The sequence below is a fragment of the Oryctolagus cuniculus genome, chromosome 9, assembly GCF_051225735.1.
Source record: "Oryctolagus cuniculus isolate XC-2025 breed Fujian yellow rabbit chromosome 9, ASM5122573v1, whole genome shotgun sequence".
NCBI lineage: Eukaryota > Metazoa > Chordata > Mammalia > Lagomorpha > Leporidae > Oryctolagus > Oryctolagus cuniculus.
The window spans coordinates 37,297,636-37,314,881 of NC_142875.1; the positions used below are offsets into that span (position 1 = coordinate 37,297,636).

The 17,246-nt window shown below is 42.2% G+C and overlaps 1 protein-coding gene across 14 annotated transcripts in view; it reads left to right on the forward strand.

The window, feature by feature from the left end:
• Positions 1 to 17,246, forward strand: part of TBC1D4 (TBC1 domain family member 4) — a 213,178-nt gene that overhangs the window by 106,507 nt on the left and 89,425 nt on the right. For 2 of the 14 annotated variants that reach the window (XM_089303586.1, XM_089303588.1), the window contains exon 1: positions 11,820 to 12,061. The exons of 11 other annotated variants lie outside the window; for them this stretch is intronic. The gene's annotated coding sequence lies outside the window, so the exon portion shown is untranslated. Of the gene's footprint in view, positions 1 to 11,819; positions 12,062 to 17,246 lie in introns of those variants that run through there. One more of the 14 variants, XM_089303589.1, reaches the window with a different exon arrangement.

Sequence of the window (17,246 nt, forward strand, 5' to 3'; positions counted from 1 at the left end):
ATTATGTAAAAACTTTGCATGGATTTCAAAATTTTGGGTGGCAAAATAAAAGCTTACTTTTAATTCCATTTTTCCATGAACTTTTTGAAGTGATTTCATATGTATGTATGTTGTGTGTATGTATGTATGGTATAAAATAGAGTATCAGTGGAGAAGCCAACTGAGTTAAGATATTGCTTAGGATGCCTGCATTCCAAATCAGAGCACCTGTGTTTGAGTCCTGTCTGTCTTCCTAGTTCAGCTTTCTGCTCATGCATCCCCTTGGAGGCAGTGGTGATGGCTCAAATAGTTGGGTCCCTATCACTCACTTGGGAGCTTTGAATTAAGTTCCAGGTTCCTGGCTTTGGTTTGGCCCAGACCCTGTTGTTGTAGAACTTTGGGGGAGTAAACAAGTAGATAGGAACTTTCTCTCCTTCTGTCTCTCTTCTCTGTCTCTATGCATTTTAAATAAATAAAATAGTGCATAAGAATTTTAAAAAATAGATTAGCATTAAAATGTCTTTGCAATTCAAATTTTTACAAGTTCTGACTGGTCTTAGTTGATCAGCAAAATCATACTTAGATAGGAGAGTCAGGGATTGTCTTTGTGCTCATTTGTGTTTTAGGACACAGTTGTAGATCTATGGGACAGTACAGTGTTATTTACATCATGTAATGTTGCAACTGAGCCATTTTCTAAAAGGATTTATTTTATTTATTTGAAAGACAGAGTGACTCAGAGAGGCAGAGGCAGAGAGAGAGAGAGAGAGAGAGAGAGAGATCTCCCAGCTGCTGGTTCACTCCCCAAATGACTGCAGTGGCCAGAGCTGAGCTGATCCGAAGCTAGGAGCTTCTTCCGGGTCTCCCATGTGGGTGCAGGGACCCAAGGACATGGGCCATCTTCTACTGCTTTCCCAGGCTATAGCAGAGAGCTGGATTGGAAGTAGAGCAGCTGGGACTTGAACTGGTGTCCATATGGGATGATGGCACTGCAGGCTGTACCACAGTGCCAGCCCCTAGCCATTTGTTCTTATTGGACCTTTTTGTTCCCATTGGCTTTGAGGGCCATTTTGAAACTTGGATAAAATTGAATTGCTGAGACATTTTCTTCTGGGAACAAACAGGTATTGATGAATGAATCAGGAGGTCATTTGTAAGTCAGATAGCTCTTTTCCATAGCTTTCGAGAACAAAGTCTACAAACGTAGACAGATGACCACAATTGATATTCTTGTAGGACTCCAGCACTTTTTAAACAGTGTACTTTTTGGAGACCTTTTTTTTCAAGATTTGTTTATTTTATTTGAAAGGCAGGAGTTACAGAGAAAGAGAGAGAGAGAGAGAGGCCGAGACAGAGATCTTCCATCCATTGCTTTACTCCCCAAATGGCCACAGTGGTGGGAGCGGGGCTGCTCCCAAGGCAGGGGCCAGGAACTTCTTCCAGGTCTCCCATGTAAGTGCAGGGGCCCAAGCACTTGGGCCACCCTCCACTGCTTCCCCAGGCCATAGCAGAGAGCTGGATTGGAAGTGGAACAGCCTGGACTCAAACCCATGCTCATCCTGGCACCATAGGTGGCTTTATGCTCTATTCACAGTGCTGGCCCCACTGTGAGGTGTGTTTGACACTTAGCTACTTCACTGCTTGGGGCTTACAGTTCTTCACTGTACTACACAATTTTTGGTATTTATTTAGCAGCTGTATAGGAACTAGAGGATCCTATTATTTTACACTGAAGGAATGATATTCACACTTTGAGTCAGACACAGAAAATTGTATGACATGTAATCTCTACTATTTTTGAAGACAGAAGCATATATCATAGATACTTCAGAATAGTTTATTTTTTAAAGATTTATTTATTTATTTTGAAAGTCAGAGTTACACAGAGAAGGAGAGGCAGAGAGAGAAAGAGAGAGAGGTCTTCCATCCACTGGTTCACTCCCCAATTCGCCACAATGGCTGGAGTTGTGCTCTTGCGAAGCCAGGAGCCAGGAGCTTCCTCCAGGTCTACCATGTGGGTTCAGGGGCCCAAGGACTTGGGCCATCTTCTACTGCTTTCCCAGATCATAGCAGAGAGCTAGATTGGAAGTGGAGTAGGTGGGACTCAAACTGGCGCCCATACGGATGCCATCACTGCAGGTGGCGGCTTTACTCACTACGCCACATTGCTGGCCCAGTTAGATAGTTTAGTTATAGACCTCAGCTGCTCAGTAAGTCCTTTGTGACGGGATAAATACTGGTTAAAAACATGATGCTGTGTAGCCGGTGTTGTGGTGCAGTGGGTTAGGCCACCATCTAGAACACCAGCATCCCAGATCAGAGTGCTGTTATGAGCCCTCACTGTTCAGCTCCCTGCTAATGCTCCTGGCAACATTGGAGACATGGATGGAGTTCCTGGCTCCTAGCTTTGGTCTGGTCCAGCCCCAGCTGTTGTGGTCATTTGGGGAATAAACCAGCAGATGGAAGATCACTTGCTTGCTCTCTCTCTCTCTCTCTCTCTGCCACTTTGCCTTTCAAATAAATAAATCGCTTAAAAAAAAAAAAAAACAACATAATGCTGTTTCCTGTATTTGACCTGTTGGAATGATTGGCATTCTGTATTTCCCAAGCTGAACATAATTAAGAAATATGTTAATTATAATTACTATTTTCAGTGCCTTCAGAATGCACCTGAATAATACATGGGTTGAAATAACTTTTAGATGGTTGTTCATGGGGTGTTGCCCTATTGCAGTCTCTATGGAAGCATGATAGCTTACTTAAAGATCGTTAGATGAACATGGTTCTACTTGGAAAAAATATTTACAAATTTCGGTAACAGCTATAGATGTAGCTTTACTGGTATTACTATGAGAGGTATCTTGTTTTCCTTGGGTAGCAAGAAACAGTCTCATGACTTTCTTTGAGGAAAAGTTTCGAAACACCCTAGTGTAGTCTTTATTAACAACATATTTCTGCAAGCTTCAACTTGAGTCCTTACTTTTTGGAATCATTACATGATTTAAGTACTACGACTTACATCTGTTTCCAGCTTTTCTTTGCTGAAGAGTTCTGATTGATAGCCTTTCTCTAAGATGTCGTCGATAATTATGACACCAGTAGAAGTTGTCCCTGAAGCCTGTCCTTCCTTTGTCAGTAATAGAATTTTAAAGTAGGTGCATGGCCATCTGGCATCGGGACTACATTTCTAAGCTTCTCTTGTTGCTGGAGTTTCTCTAGTTCAGGCCAGTGGGGTGTAAATAGATTTGTTGTGTGGCAGCTTCCTTAAGAAAGAGGCTCTCCAGTGTGTGTTGGGGGAGAGATAATACCTCTTATTCTCTTTTGCACTTATTCATTCCTTCTTCATGTTTTGGACCATTGCGTCAAGGGTCCCCAGGGTAGAGAAACACAAGAGAAACCACGTGAGTCTTCGATATTTAGCGGCATGGTGGAATACACAAACAACTGTCACCCCTAACTGAACTTTTAATGTGGCAGAGCAATAAGCTTCTGTTTTGTATAACCAGTTGCTGTTTTGGATTTCAGTTATAGCGAGTGCATCCCCTCTCAGTGGCCGGTTGAACAGGTTATAGATAATGTGAAGTACCCTCTTAATGCATATTCTCACAGAGATAGTTAGGATTCCTAGAGGCAAGGGTGAAAACCACCATCCAGATAAAACAGGCAGCCCCCAGAACTGGAGAACAAGAGCTCATTAGGTATACCTCCAAGGATGTCTATAACCAGGGACTCTAACCCTGCAGGATCCTTTCTCTCCATATCGTGGTTCTAATTCACTTTTCCTCTGAGTTTCATGACTGGCTTTGTCCAGGAAAAGTCTGTGGTTACCTGTGGTACCAGACAGACCCCAGGTGGAAAATGGCTGTATCTCATCTTCTCTTGGAAAGATATTTGGGAGCAACTCAGGTTAACCTGGTTTGGGTCCCATGCCCACCTCTGTGCCTGTTACTAGGTCAGCTTGGACTCTGTGCCACCCTCCCCCCCTCTTTTAAAAGATTTATTTATATCCTTGAAAAGTCACAGTTACAGAGAGAAAAGGAGAAAGAGAGAGAGAGAGACTTCCATCCACTTACTGACTCTCCAAATGGCTACAATGACCAGAGCTGGGCCAATCCCAAGCCAGGAGCCAAGAGCTTCTTCCAGGTCTCTCACATGGGTGCAGGGGCCCAAGGACTTGGGCCATCTTCTGCTGCTTTCCCAGGCACATTAGCAAAGAGCTGGATTGGAAGTGGAGTAGCTGGGACTCGAACTGGCTCCCACATGGGATGCCAGTGCTGTAGACAATGGCTTTACCCACTGCGCCACAGCACAGGCCCCAGAGTCTGGGCCAGTAGTTGTGCCTCCTTTGTGAGGGGTCAGAAAATTGGACTGGGGGAGTGTGCAAGGATTGGCAGAGTCCATTGTAACAGTTTGTTCTAGATAAACCTGGGTGCTATTTAGAAAAAAAAAAAAAAACAAACCAGTATCTATTTCAGCTGATAATTCACTCCTAAATTATTTACAGTTACAATCATCTTGGTCTTTCTTGAAAGCAGCCCCTGTGTAAAAACAGTAAGGGCTGCTACTTTTGCTTTGATGGGTTTCTGATTTCGAAGTTGTGAAATTTGGACAGACTACAGCTCAGATGGATCCTTTGGGAATGTTGATGAAGAGGAATTCTGGCCACATTATCACACTCCTGCAGGCCAGTTAATAGAAACCACTGAACGGATTTCCTTAATCTCTTTTAACTTTGCTCACGTTGATCTTGATGCTGAATCGTTACTCTGATCTTTTCAATATAGAATAACGCAGTGTTTGGATATTAGAGAATGAAGCTGTAACGTCCTGAAAAACATTTCAGAGCCATACATTCTACTTAAAATTCTAAAATAAGAACTTCTTTAGGGAATTGTTGGGGGCCTTTAGTGTACTGAGTTACCAAAGTTTATTGGAAGTTTTAACAAATTACAAAAGAGCAGTTAGTTGAAAGTAATGCTGTCATGGCATTGAGTTCTGTTGATTGAGTTTGGCGATTTCTGCCTACTGGGTGTGTGCACAAAGAGTGAATAGGACCTGGTATGACTGGGAAAGACTGGTCATGACACAAGGCACTCCTCTATATGGCTTTTAGGCAATGCTGATGTATTTCAGTGACTTCAAGGGCAGAGGTTTATTGGTTGTAGAAATTCGTATTCAAGTCATTTGTGAGCTGCATAGAAGGAAAATGATCTTTTTCTAGAACCCTGAAGTGTTGAGCTTTTCATTGTTTTCTGCAATCAAAGATGTGTTGCTGTGTCACCTAAATTGTTCAGTACTTCCCCTTGATGTCCTTTTGCTGGATCACACAAACGATGGGGACCAGAAGTGGGTTTCGATATTTAATGAAGAAAGGAGAATACTTTTTGACAGCCAATTAATTATCAGCTCAGAAAATCATCGTGGTTTCTAGGTGACACTCGGCATAATTCCAACCAAAAAGAAGGAATGAGGGGTAGCAAGGCAGTCTTGCTGCAAGATGTTACAGTATTAATTTTTCATTCCACATAGCAGTATCAGGAATGCTTCATTATGACTCATGTTGTTCCATTGAGTTTAATTCTACTGTGAGGGCTGGAGCCAGTGCAGAGTTCTACTGTGAATCGTTTCTATGTAGAGACCAGTGCTTTTCCTTTACCCATGAAAAGTACAAGTGCTGATCAGAGATTGGGCATTGGGTTGCCTGTTAGTGCCCTGCTGGCCTAATTTTGGAGAGGCAAATGTGTAATCCTTGAGTGGCATGCAGTTAGGAGTTTTTCTTCTTGGATGAGGGGAGACACTTGGCACCCTCGGTGCTTGATGATAATGTTTACAAGTAACTGAAGTCTAAATAAAAGTTCAGGAATGTCGTGTTATTTTCATTTGCAATGTGAAAAATCTGTTGTGGTGGTATAAACATCTGAAGTAATGTGGCAGGCCAGGACAGAAATAGGTTTCTGAGAAATGTGTGGCGTTTTTGTTTCCTGATAATATTACAGCTTTATCTCCTGATCTCAGGGAGAACTGGCCCTGTCCGGGTCCCTCTGGGCTTAGCCCTAACTGCTTTGCCTCTTTTCCCAAGGCCCGTTTCATTTCACAACTGAGCTTGGCTCAAAAGTTTCTCTTCTCATGAGTTCAGACATTTCATAAATAAAAACTACTTAGTAAGTGTCCTGTTTTTAGCATTTTGTTTAGCTGACTTTATACTTTCATTTTGTTTAGCTGACTTTATACTTTCATTATATTGTGATAAAGGAACAAAGCACATTTCTCTTATTACATTTAGTATTTCTTGTTTAAAAATATCTAGCACATTAAATGTCATCAAGTTTGACTTGGCTACAATGTAATTTTTCAGTCTAAATTTATTAACTCATTAGTCTTATTGCCAAACTTACCTACTAAGTTAAAATTCCAGTTAATTTACTATCTAATTGTCAATTTTTTTTAAACTTAAAATGGGAGTGATAGTAATAATGTTCTATGAACCTTGACATTTTTTCAGTGTTTTAAGAAATTTTTGAATTTTTGTTTTTGCTCAATGTGGGGAATCTCCCTCTAGTGTTTACTGGAGTAACTACAAGAATACGGAACTGTACTAAGTGAACATCAAATAATAAGACTTCTTTGAGGAACAGAAAGCATTCTGTGGAATAAAGAGTAGTATGATCTCACATTGAAAGTGATTTATGTTTGGTAGAAGAATGCGCTGCATTGGAAACTATGAGTCTTGTAGTTCTAGCAAAATTCAATAAATCACATTGGGGTGGGGCGGTAGAGGGGAGAGCGTTCTTTGGTGTCCCTGTTCTGTTTTTACAATTAGAAAGTGGAAGATTAACTTCTTGATTATTTGTTTACAAGAAGTTTTGCCTTCTTGCTTTGATGACTTTTTTGCTTATTTCACCTTTTTGTTAATGAGCGTATACATATCCATATACAAGAAAAGAAATAAAGAATTATTTTTCACAAGTGACATACTTTATAATAAAGGTGTGCCATCCTTATTTTGTGAATAAAATAGTTTTTTTTTAATTTTTGGCCTAACTACATGCACACTTTCCCTAAAATTTATTCCATACTTAAATATTGCTTGTGTAGGATAGCTCCCCCTCTCATCTTAGATAGAGGCAGTAGTTTGCTGACATAGTTTCATTTTAGGGTGCAAATCCTCTCTTCTGAATCTGTGAATTCCTGAGTTTCACCTACGCTACTTAGGATCTCTGGTTGAATCTTAGGTTCACATACAAATGCTTCCATCTGGGGGTCCCATTTTGGGGTCATGGAGGCACAGTAGGGTATCCTGAGGGTTCTAAAGATGATGTGACCTGACAGTTATCCAACAGTCAGCCTTGAACTAAGTTTAATGCTGAATATTCAACACTCTTAGGTCTTCTTCCCCATCCTTGTCTTCGCAAGCTTCCTGTTTTACGGAGGAAAATTCTACAAACTACAAACTCCTTCCAACACATCTGCCTGCACCTTGGGTTTGTATGTCACTCTCCCTTCTACATGAAGTTTCTCTAGTTCAGTTAAAGCTCTTCCCTTGGGCAGAACTCTAGATGGTGACCCCTCCCCCAAACACCTATTGCAGTCCATTTCTCCAGCAATTCTTCCCTCTTTGTTTGGATCATCACTTTCCCATTCACTACAGGATAATGTCTGTTGGAAACTATCATTTTAGACATCTTGACTGGTTTCATCAGCTCCTCCTGCCCAAATAGAGTTCGTGTTGTTTTGGATTTTATTCCTGAAGTTCTCCTTTGAACCTGCTCCAATAAGATTTTCAGTCTCAGCCCCAACAACAACATTTCGTCAAATGACTTCACATTGATTACTCCCCTCTTCTTGGAAGCATTTCTTACTTGGTTTCAGGATACTGTCTTCCCCTGGCTTCCCTCCTGCCTCTTGCTGAATTTTCCTTTTTCTACATCCATCCAAACTATAGGCATTAAGTGCCTCAGGGCTTGGACTCTGAAGATAATTACCTCCACCTGGCTCTCTCTGTCTCTGTCTCTGTATCTGTATTTGCTCTGTTGATGAACTCATCTCATCTCATGGTTTTCTATATGCTGATAACTTCCGATTTTTTTTTTTTTTTGACAGGCAGAGTGTACAGTGAGAGAGAGAGACAGAGAGAAAGGTCTTCCTATTCTGTTAGTTCACCCTCCAATGGCCGCCGCGGCTGGCGCGCTGCGGCCGGCGCACCGCGCTGATCCGATGGCAGGAGCCAGGAGCCAGGTGCTTTTCCTGGTCTCCCATGGGGTGCAGGGCCCAAGCACCTGGGCCATCCTCCACTGCACTCCCTGGCCACAGCAGAGGGCTGGCCTGGAAGAGGGGCAACTGGGACAGAATCTGGCGCCCCGACCGGGACTAGAACCCGGTGTGCCGGCGCCGCTAGGCGGAGGATTAGCCTAGTGAGCCGCGGCGCTGGCCTAACTTCCGATTTTCTATCTCAGCCTTCATCTCTCCCCACAGCTCCAGACACATATATTCAGCTGCCTGCTCACACCTCCCTTTGGATGTCGGTAAGCTTCTCACAATTAGTGTGTCCCAAGCTCCTGATCTGCAAGCCACCTTCCTGTCTCAGCCTCCTTTGCTGGCAGATCATTTTTCTAATTCCTCTGGCCCTACACCGTGAAGTCATCCTGACTTCTTCTCCCCGCCACCCGTCCTCAGTTCCATCGACAGATCCTGTTGTCTGTACATTAGAACCACATCCAGCAGCTGGCTCCAGCTTCCTTACCATCATTTCCATATGAGCCACAGGCGGGCTCACCTTGTTCGGTGCAGTTGTCCATTCTCCACAATGCAGCCAAAGGGACCCTTTGAAAATATGACTTAGAGCCTATCTCATGTCCACTCCCACCCTCCCAGTGGCTCCCTGTTTCCCAAGAATATAATCCAAAGGTCCTGCAAGGCCTGCTGTGTCTGACACCCAACTCCCATGTTCCTGCTGCTGGCCTGGCCCTGCATCTCCTGCTGTCTTGCATCCAACCCCAGTGTCTCCCCACAGTTCCCTGAACATGTCAGGCCAGTTTGTGCTTCAAGGCCACTGGGTCTGATGTTCTGTCTGCATGGAATGTCCTCCCTCAGATAGTTGCAGGGCTCATGTCCTTGTTGACTTCCGGTTTTTCTCAGATATTATCTCACAAGGGAATTTTTTCTCCCAAATGGCAACTTTCCCCCTACAAATGTCCCTCTTCTCTGAATTATTTTTATCCTTGGAACCTTTCACTGTCTAAAACTTTACCCTTATATTTTTCTCGTCTTGTTAATTATTTTTCTCTCTCCCACTTAAATTTCACAATGGCAGGGAGTTTTATTTAGCTATAACTTCTCTCTTCTTTCACCTCCTGACACAGCACAGCCAGGATTCTTTTTTCAGATGAATTAAACACTGTTAGGTTCTTTCACTGTCCCAGCACTGAGTCAGGCACATTTGCACATTTTATTCTACTTTCCTAGCCTACTTTTGAAATAAGCATTGTGATTTTCCATTTTGCAGATGAAAATACTGAGCTCAAGAGGGGTATGAGAACATCTTTGTAGACAATAGGAAGGATGGGAGTGAGGCTCTACACCGGCCCTCTAACTGCATGCTATGTATACTTCTAACATGCCAGGTGACAGGCTGCTGCCTTTGTTAAATAGTGATTTGTAGGGGGCAGACATTTGGCACAGTGGCTAAGGCACCACTTGGGTTGCCCACATCCCATATTGATATTCCTGGGTTGAGTCCCAGCTTCCTCTGCTTCCAAAACACAGCTTCCTACTGTTGTAGACCCTAGGAGGCAGCAGATAGATGGCTCAAGTACCTGAGTCTCTGCCACCCATGGGAAACACTCAGTTGGAGTTCCAGTCTCCTGGTTTTGGCCTGGCCCAACCCTGGCTCTTGCAAGCATTTGGGGAGTAAACCAATGGCTGGAGTATCTCTCTCTCTGTATGTCTCTGCCTCCCTCTGTCTCGTTGCCTTTCAAATAAAATCAAAGCAAAGCAAATCACAGCTTTGCTTCTGAGAGGGAGTTTGAAGGTGCCTGCTTTTGCCTGCTCCTTCACATTGACCTTCTTAGCACCCACTGCATCCGCTGTCTTTTTGCCTTTCCATTTCCCTCTAGCACTGCACTGAGCCACTTCTCCGGGGAGATTCCATTCTCTTAAATCCTGCAATTCTCCAGGTTTCTTTCTGTGATTCCTGTGGCTTTTATATCTGATCACTTTTGGAAGTTTGTTGTGGTCACAGAGTGAAAAGGCAAGTCCTGTCCCCTACAGATGTATTCTGGCAGCATGATCAGCTAGACGGAATGAGCAGGGAGATCCTCCCGAGAGTTTTAAGGAGTTTCTCTCTCTGGTGTTTGTGTTCATGCAGAGGCTGCCCGGGAAGCGACAGTTAGAGAAGAGCTGGACCAGAAATGGGTTTGGAGCAAAGGGCGGAGGAGATTTGAGAGCTAAAGCCTGGGCTGAGAGGAAACTGTCTTGGCTCAGAGCCCAAGGATCAAAAGCAAAGCTACTTGTCTGGTTCTGGTTTAAGTCACAGAGGTACTGTGCTCTGCTTTCTTTGGCCTCCGATAGTCTAGTCCCTTGTAATCTCATCCTTTTCCTCTTCGCTGGTTTAACTTTTGAAGTGAACAGTTTGTTTCCACGTCTGTAAAAGCAGATAGTAGGGACTGCTGATCACTTAGGAGAGTCCTGGGCCACCTTTAGCTTTATAGTGCTATAATTTTAAATTTTTGTTTCTTTGAGAGAAACACACACACATGGAGACAGGGGAAAGAGAATCAGCAATCTCTCATCTATTGCTTCATTCTCCAAAGACCTACAACAACCCAGGGCTGGACCAGGCCAAATCCAGGGGCTCAATCCAGTCTCCAACATAACCTGGGGACCTCTCATGGGAGCCCACACAGGGGCTGCAGTGCTGGCGTCCCATATGGGCACCGGTTAGAGTCCCGGCTCTTCCACTTCTGATCCAGCTCTCTGCTCATGTGCTTGGGAAAGCAGTGGAAGATGGCCCAAGTGCTTGGGCCCCTGCACCCACATGGGAGTCCCAGAGGAAGCTGCTGGCTCCTGGCTTCGGCCTGGCCCCACCCCTGGCTGTTGCCGTCAGTTAGGGAGTAAATCAGCAGATAGCAGTTCTCCCGCTCTCTGTAACCCTGACTTTTAAATAAATAAATCTTAAAGAAATAACAGTCATTTTTTAAAATGCCAACCTTTATCAAGGCAGGAGACTCTCAACATTTCCCCCATGTTTCCTGAATTGTATATGAGCTAATGTTAATCATTTCTTAAGCCAAGCAGGATTGTAACTAATGTTAATCATTTCTTAAGCAAAGCAGGATTATAAAGGGACTCTCACCTTCCCCAGAGGCAAAGTCACTTCCAAAGCAGATCCATTTCTTTTCCACGTTGTCCTGAATTCTTATTCCTTCTCATCAGGCAGTTTTTTCAGTTTCGTGTTTCTCTTCTACTTTTATTTTTTCACACTTATTTAAATTTTTCTATCTACTGAAACTATTATAACAAAGATTAATCAGAAGTCAGATATTTCATATTATTATAAAAGAATGGACCTCACTATTCTTTCTTGTTTAAATAGGAAGATTATTCTTGTGTTCATATTTGAATCCATTTTTAAATGTTTACTGAAGTTCTTCTGTGTATCATTGAACCCTATGAGGAAGACCAATGCGCTCTGGGTTAATCTTAATTAGTCAGTGTTAGACACTCATGATCATTCAAACAGCACAAGAAGGACAGTTCTCTGCGAAATGGCTGTGTTTCTTTTTAAAGAAAACTGCAACTTTGGCTCCTGAGTCCCGAGCAAGCTGTGCATTTCCTGGTTGCAGGCCGAGTCAGGAAATACTTAACTCTGGAAGTACTAACGGCTGCTTGTGGGAAGTTTTATAATTGGCTGCCTGCTGATAACGCGCGCTTGAACAAATGCAATGTGATTGCTGCTGGCTTACTTGGAGGGAAGGAGAAAACTTCTGGAGTGCCATGCAGGGTTAGCGCGGCGGACGGCATCCACGTGGCGTGGTGAGAGCTCTTCGTGGACGACTCGTGCTTTCCACTGGCTTTCTCATCGAAGGTACCTTTCCTTCGTGCTCTTCTATCCAGATTTTTCTCCTGTGTTTGCGTAAGCCTTCAAACAGCAGTGCATAGTAGTAGTAGAATGTGTTGTGCTTGGAAGTCAGGTATTTTTAAAATACCAACGATTTCTTGTAGTGTGTAAGTAATTATGATAATTAGTTAATGACAGACAACAGCACAACATCAAGGAATGCAGTGGCAGTTCTGTTGTGTATTGAGTGAGGGATCTAAATTGTTTTACTGAGGTCACTGAAGGTGTAATAACAAAACACCAGCTGTAGGTGGCACTGTGAATTTTCTGAACATCATGGGATGCTTGTGCAAAGTCCCATTTGTTTTATTGTTTATTGGGTTGATTATTGTGTGTTAAGGAAAATGAATAATTATGGACAACTTTACCAATTTACATTATTTCTGGTAAATGATAAAGATGATTGTCCCTCTCCTGAAATACATTATCTTGTACCTATGTTGACATTCAACTTAAAATAAACTCCCAGAATTTGGATCTAGATGGGACCTTATAGACTGTCCAAATGGTTCCCCTTCATCTTGATCTGTAGTAGACTGTATCCTGCTGCACAGATTGGACATCTCCTTCCAAAGGAACTGTGCAAACTATTGGCAGAGCTGAGAATAGAATGTAAACCTCCTAGTCTTTGGTTGGGTAGAATCTTTTTCCATGGTGTCCCTTTGTGTACAAGCATAAATGTTCCCCAGAGTAAAAACTGTGCCCTTGAATTGGCTGTCAGTCCCCAGCAGGTGCTGTGGGTGATTGGCAGATGCTGAGCTGTGGAACTATTTGTACCTAGAATATCAATAATGGGCACTACAGTATGTGGCATGAGATGCCCCCTTGCATTGGAGGTATTCTGGTGACACAGACACTTCCTAGTGTGGGTGAGCCCTGGGAAGAGTGAGGAACCATGGCTTTCCATTTTGGAGAGGGCGGGGTTGGAGAGTGCCAGGTCTCTTGAGTCATCAGCTGGAATTTACTAAAGCTGTCTCCCTCTGGAGCACTTTTATCAGAGTCACTGCTACTTATGTGCTTCTGTTTTCTGACCGCATTCACTCCATGTCTTCAGAGCAGAGGCTATCTTTCCACATGGAAGAGCTCTAGTAAGAAACAAAATTTCACTCAGAAGCTCCCCAGATAAGTGGTGTGGGCCAAAGAGACATTGAAAAGATTCAAGACATACAAAAAGGGTCCAAAATCATTTCATAATATTTGTAAATATACAGATAATGTATATCAGTTAACTCTGTGCCACAGGTGAATGCTAACATTTCAAAATCTTGTATGTGCAAGTATGAGATAGAAATTTTATTTCTCTTGCATTGCTTCTGACAGGTCCCCTACACAAGTGATTCAGTGAGAGGTTTTCATGATTCTCTGATAACTCATTTTCCCACTATAGATATTTTACCATCCTTATATTATCTGTCCCTTCCAGAGCGGGCTGAGTGTGCGGTTAGTGTCTGTGCAATGCCAAGCTATGTATCTTGTATCTTTCACGTAAGGTAAGCCAGAACAAAGCCAAATATTGTAGGTATGTAGCCCAGGTCATCTAAAGTAGTAGTTAGTCATAACATGAACAGAAGGGAACTAGAATGTGTTACATGGTGTAAAGTTAACACTTAAAATTATTGGGAGATTAAATTACCCACTTGGGTCAGAAATCAAGATAACAAGCTTTACTTACGTAAATTGGGTCCTTTACTGAATTACACTTAGGTGTTGAGCCTTTACCTGTGGTCACAGGGATTAGAGAAATTCAAACGCTGATCTGTTTTTCCTTAAGAGGTCTCAATATGACAGTGGATAAAAATGGGCAAACCAATAAAACAGAGGACTTGACACAACTAAAGTTGAACTGACTTTATTTGCAATCTCCCATGCAGAATAAAATTAGGGCTATACTGAAAGCATTTAAATATTTGTAAGAGGATAAGAAATTTACAGATTTTTTTTGTTCAAATCCTACAAAAATATTTCTGTTTCTGCACTCCCTAGAGATATTTTTGGAAATAAGGAGTTCTTGGATTAAAAATCAGATGAAAAGTATTTAGTGGAATACAGCAAGAGAGAAGAAAGAACAGTTTCCTAGGGCTTTGCACAACCCACTAGAATTGATTATTTTATTTTTGCAGGACTGAATGTGAGTCCACCCTCCATAGCTTTGGCCTCTGTCAGGTTGAGTAAATCACATATTAAGGCAAGAAGAAAATGACAGAAGGCTAAGGGTACTAGACACATATTGGCACAACTGACTTCATCCCTGAGACGTGTCATGTTCAGTGTGAGTCATTGTAACTATAGCATGTGGATTTAACTTTGCATAGGAAATACTCAGAATGGCACACTGGAATTCTTGTGACTTTTACAACTATGCGTGCTGTAGAAGTAGATCCCCCCAAATTACACAGAAGTGGAGAAATTCTCATTTAAAGATTTAAAGACATACATTGCTGAATAGGAAGTAGCCTCAAAGTACACAATTTTTATGAGCAATTTTCACTTACACTTGGAAACTTTCATGAGAAGAATGAAACCCAAAAAACAGTTAGGGTTGTAAACTTACGTGTGAGGCTGGACAAAGTGTAGTAATGTGGAACCATGACAAGACAAAGGAGTAAATAGGAAAATGTGACAGGAGAAAGGAGTTTGGGCTAGGGCCATTAATGTTCTAGTACCATTGGTTGAACTCTGTAATTAACACACAATTATTCTTAGGTGTTTAAATTTTAACTGAAAAGTGATCCCTGTTAGGAATTTGGAAAACATTATGCTGAGTGAAATAAGCCAATCCCAAAGGGACAAATACCATTTGTTCTCCCTGATCGGTGACAACTAACTGAGCACCAAAAAGGAAACCTGTTAAAGTGAAATGAACACTATGAGAAACGGTGACTTGATCAGCCCTTGCCCTGACTGTTGATGAACAACTTAATATGTTATCCCTCTTAGTATTTTTTTTGTTTGTTCTACTTAATACTTTTGGTTGAATACTATAATCAATACACAATTCTTCTTAAGTGCTGAAACTTAACTGAAAAGTGATCGCTGTTAAATATAAGAGTGGGAATAAGAGAGGGAAGAGATGTGCAATTCGGGACATGCTCAAGCTGACTTACCTCAAACAGTAGAGTTAGAAACATACCAGGGGATTCGAATTCAGTCCCATCGAGGTGGCATGTACCAATGCCATCTCACTAGTCCCAGTGATCAATTTCAGTTCACAATTGATCGTAATGATAGGACTAAGAACCAAAGGGATCATATAAACAAGACTAGTGTCTGCAAATACTAGCTGATAGAATCAAAAAGGGAGAGAACGATCCAACATGGGAAGTGAGATACACAGTAGACCCATAGAATGGCAGGTGTCCTTAACAGCACTCTGGCCTCAGAATCAGCCCTTAAGGCATGCGGATCCGGCTGCAAAGCCCATGAGAGTATTTCAGGCATGGAAAGCCAAGACACTCTGGGGAAAAAAAAAAAAAAAAAAAAAAAAAACTAAATGAAAGATCTCTGTGAGTGAGATCCCAGTGGAAAGAACGGGTCATCAAAGAAGGAGGTACCTTTCTCTAAAGGGAGGAAAGAACTTCCACTTTGACCATGGCCTTGTCTAAATATGATCAGAGTCGGTGAACCCAGGGGGCTTCCATAGCCTTGGCAGCTCATGACAAGAGCCTAGGGTGATTACTGAGGCCATAAACAAGAGTGTCAAGTTGTTAAGTCAACAACAGGAGTCACTGTGCACTTACTTCTCATGTAGGATCTCTGTCCTTAGTGTGCTGTACATTGAGATTTAATGCTATAACTAGTACTCAAACAGTATTTTTCACTTTATGTTTCTGTGTGGGAGCAAACTGTTGAAATCTTTACTTAATGTATACTAACCTGATCTTCTGTATATAAAGAGAATCGAAAATGAATCTTGATGTGAATGGAAGGGGAGAGGGAGTGGGAAAGGGGAGGGTTGCAGGTGGGAGGGATGTTATGGGGGGGAAGCCATTGTAATCCATAAGCTGTACTTTGGAAATTTATATTCATTAAATAAAAGTTAAAAAAAAAAATGACCAAGGGGATAGGTTAGTTCAGAGGTAGGTTTCCTTTCATCTTGACTCCCATGACTGGTGATACACATGGAGGATACCTTTCTCTTGGGAGTTTACTTTTCATTTAAGAAGAAAAAGAAAAATCAAAGTACTCTTCTGGAATCTGTTGTTTCTCAAGTATCTTTAGCTCCAAGCAATCAATATGTGGCCTATAAGGATACTGTAGTAAACTAGGTGATAGATGATGGAGAATAAATATTCTGTTGTATGAATGTATCTCATTTTGTTTATTCACTTGTTGATGAACATTTGGGTTGTGTCTACTTTGGGGGGATGATGACCTAAGCTCTTCTGTGTTTTACATTTGTGTACAAGACTTAGTATGGACATGTTTTTCCACTTTTTAAGGTAAATCTCTAGGTTTCTGAAATGGCTGGGATATGAGTAGGTCAGTGCGTAACTCCTAAGAAAATTCCGGTTTTCTAAAGGGGTTGTGTCACTTTGTACTTCTGCGTGTGGTGCATGAGTTCCCATGGCTCTGCATCCTTGCCACACTTGGTCTTTCTTGTTGTTAGTCATCCTTGTAGGCGTGGGCATATGGCGATTTCAGTTCACATTTTCCCTGATGGCTAAGGCTGATGGCCGTGTCTGGGTTTTCATCTCTTCACCAGAAAGTTAATATTATCCTCATTGTTGGGACTTTGGTTTCTTTGAGCTGAGGCTTATGAACATTTCATTTATTTATTTATTTAAGGATTTATTAATTTTGAAAAAACTACAGAGGTAATGGGGAGACAGAGAGATAGATCTTCCATTTGCTGTTTCACTCCCCAAATGGCCCTACTTCCCAGCACTGTGCTAGGCTGGAGCTAGGAACCAGGAGCTTCTTCTGGGTCCCAAACACTTGGGTCATCTCCCGCCGCTCTTCCAAGTCCATTAGCAGAGAAGTGGATCAGAAGTAGAGCAGCTGGGACATGAACCCGCACCCATATGGGATACTGGCTTCACAGGTGGTGGCTTTACCCACCAGGCCACAATGCTGGCCCTATGAACACTTTTTTTTTTTTTTTTTTGGACAGTCAGAGTTAGACAGTGAGAGAGAGACAGAGAGAAAGGTCTTC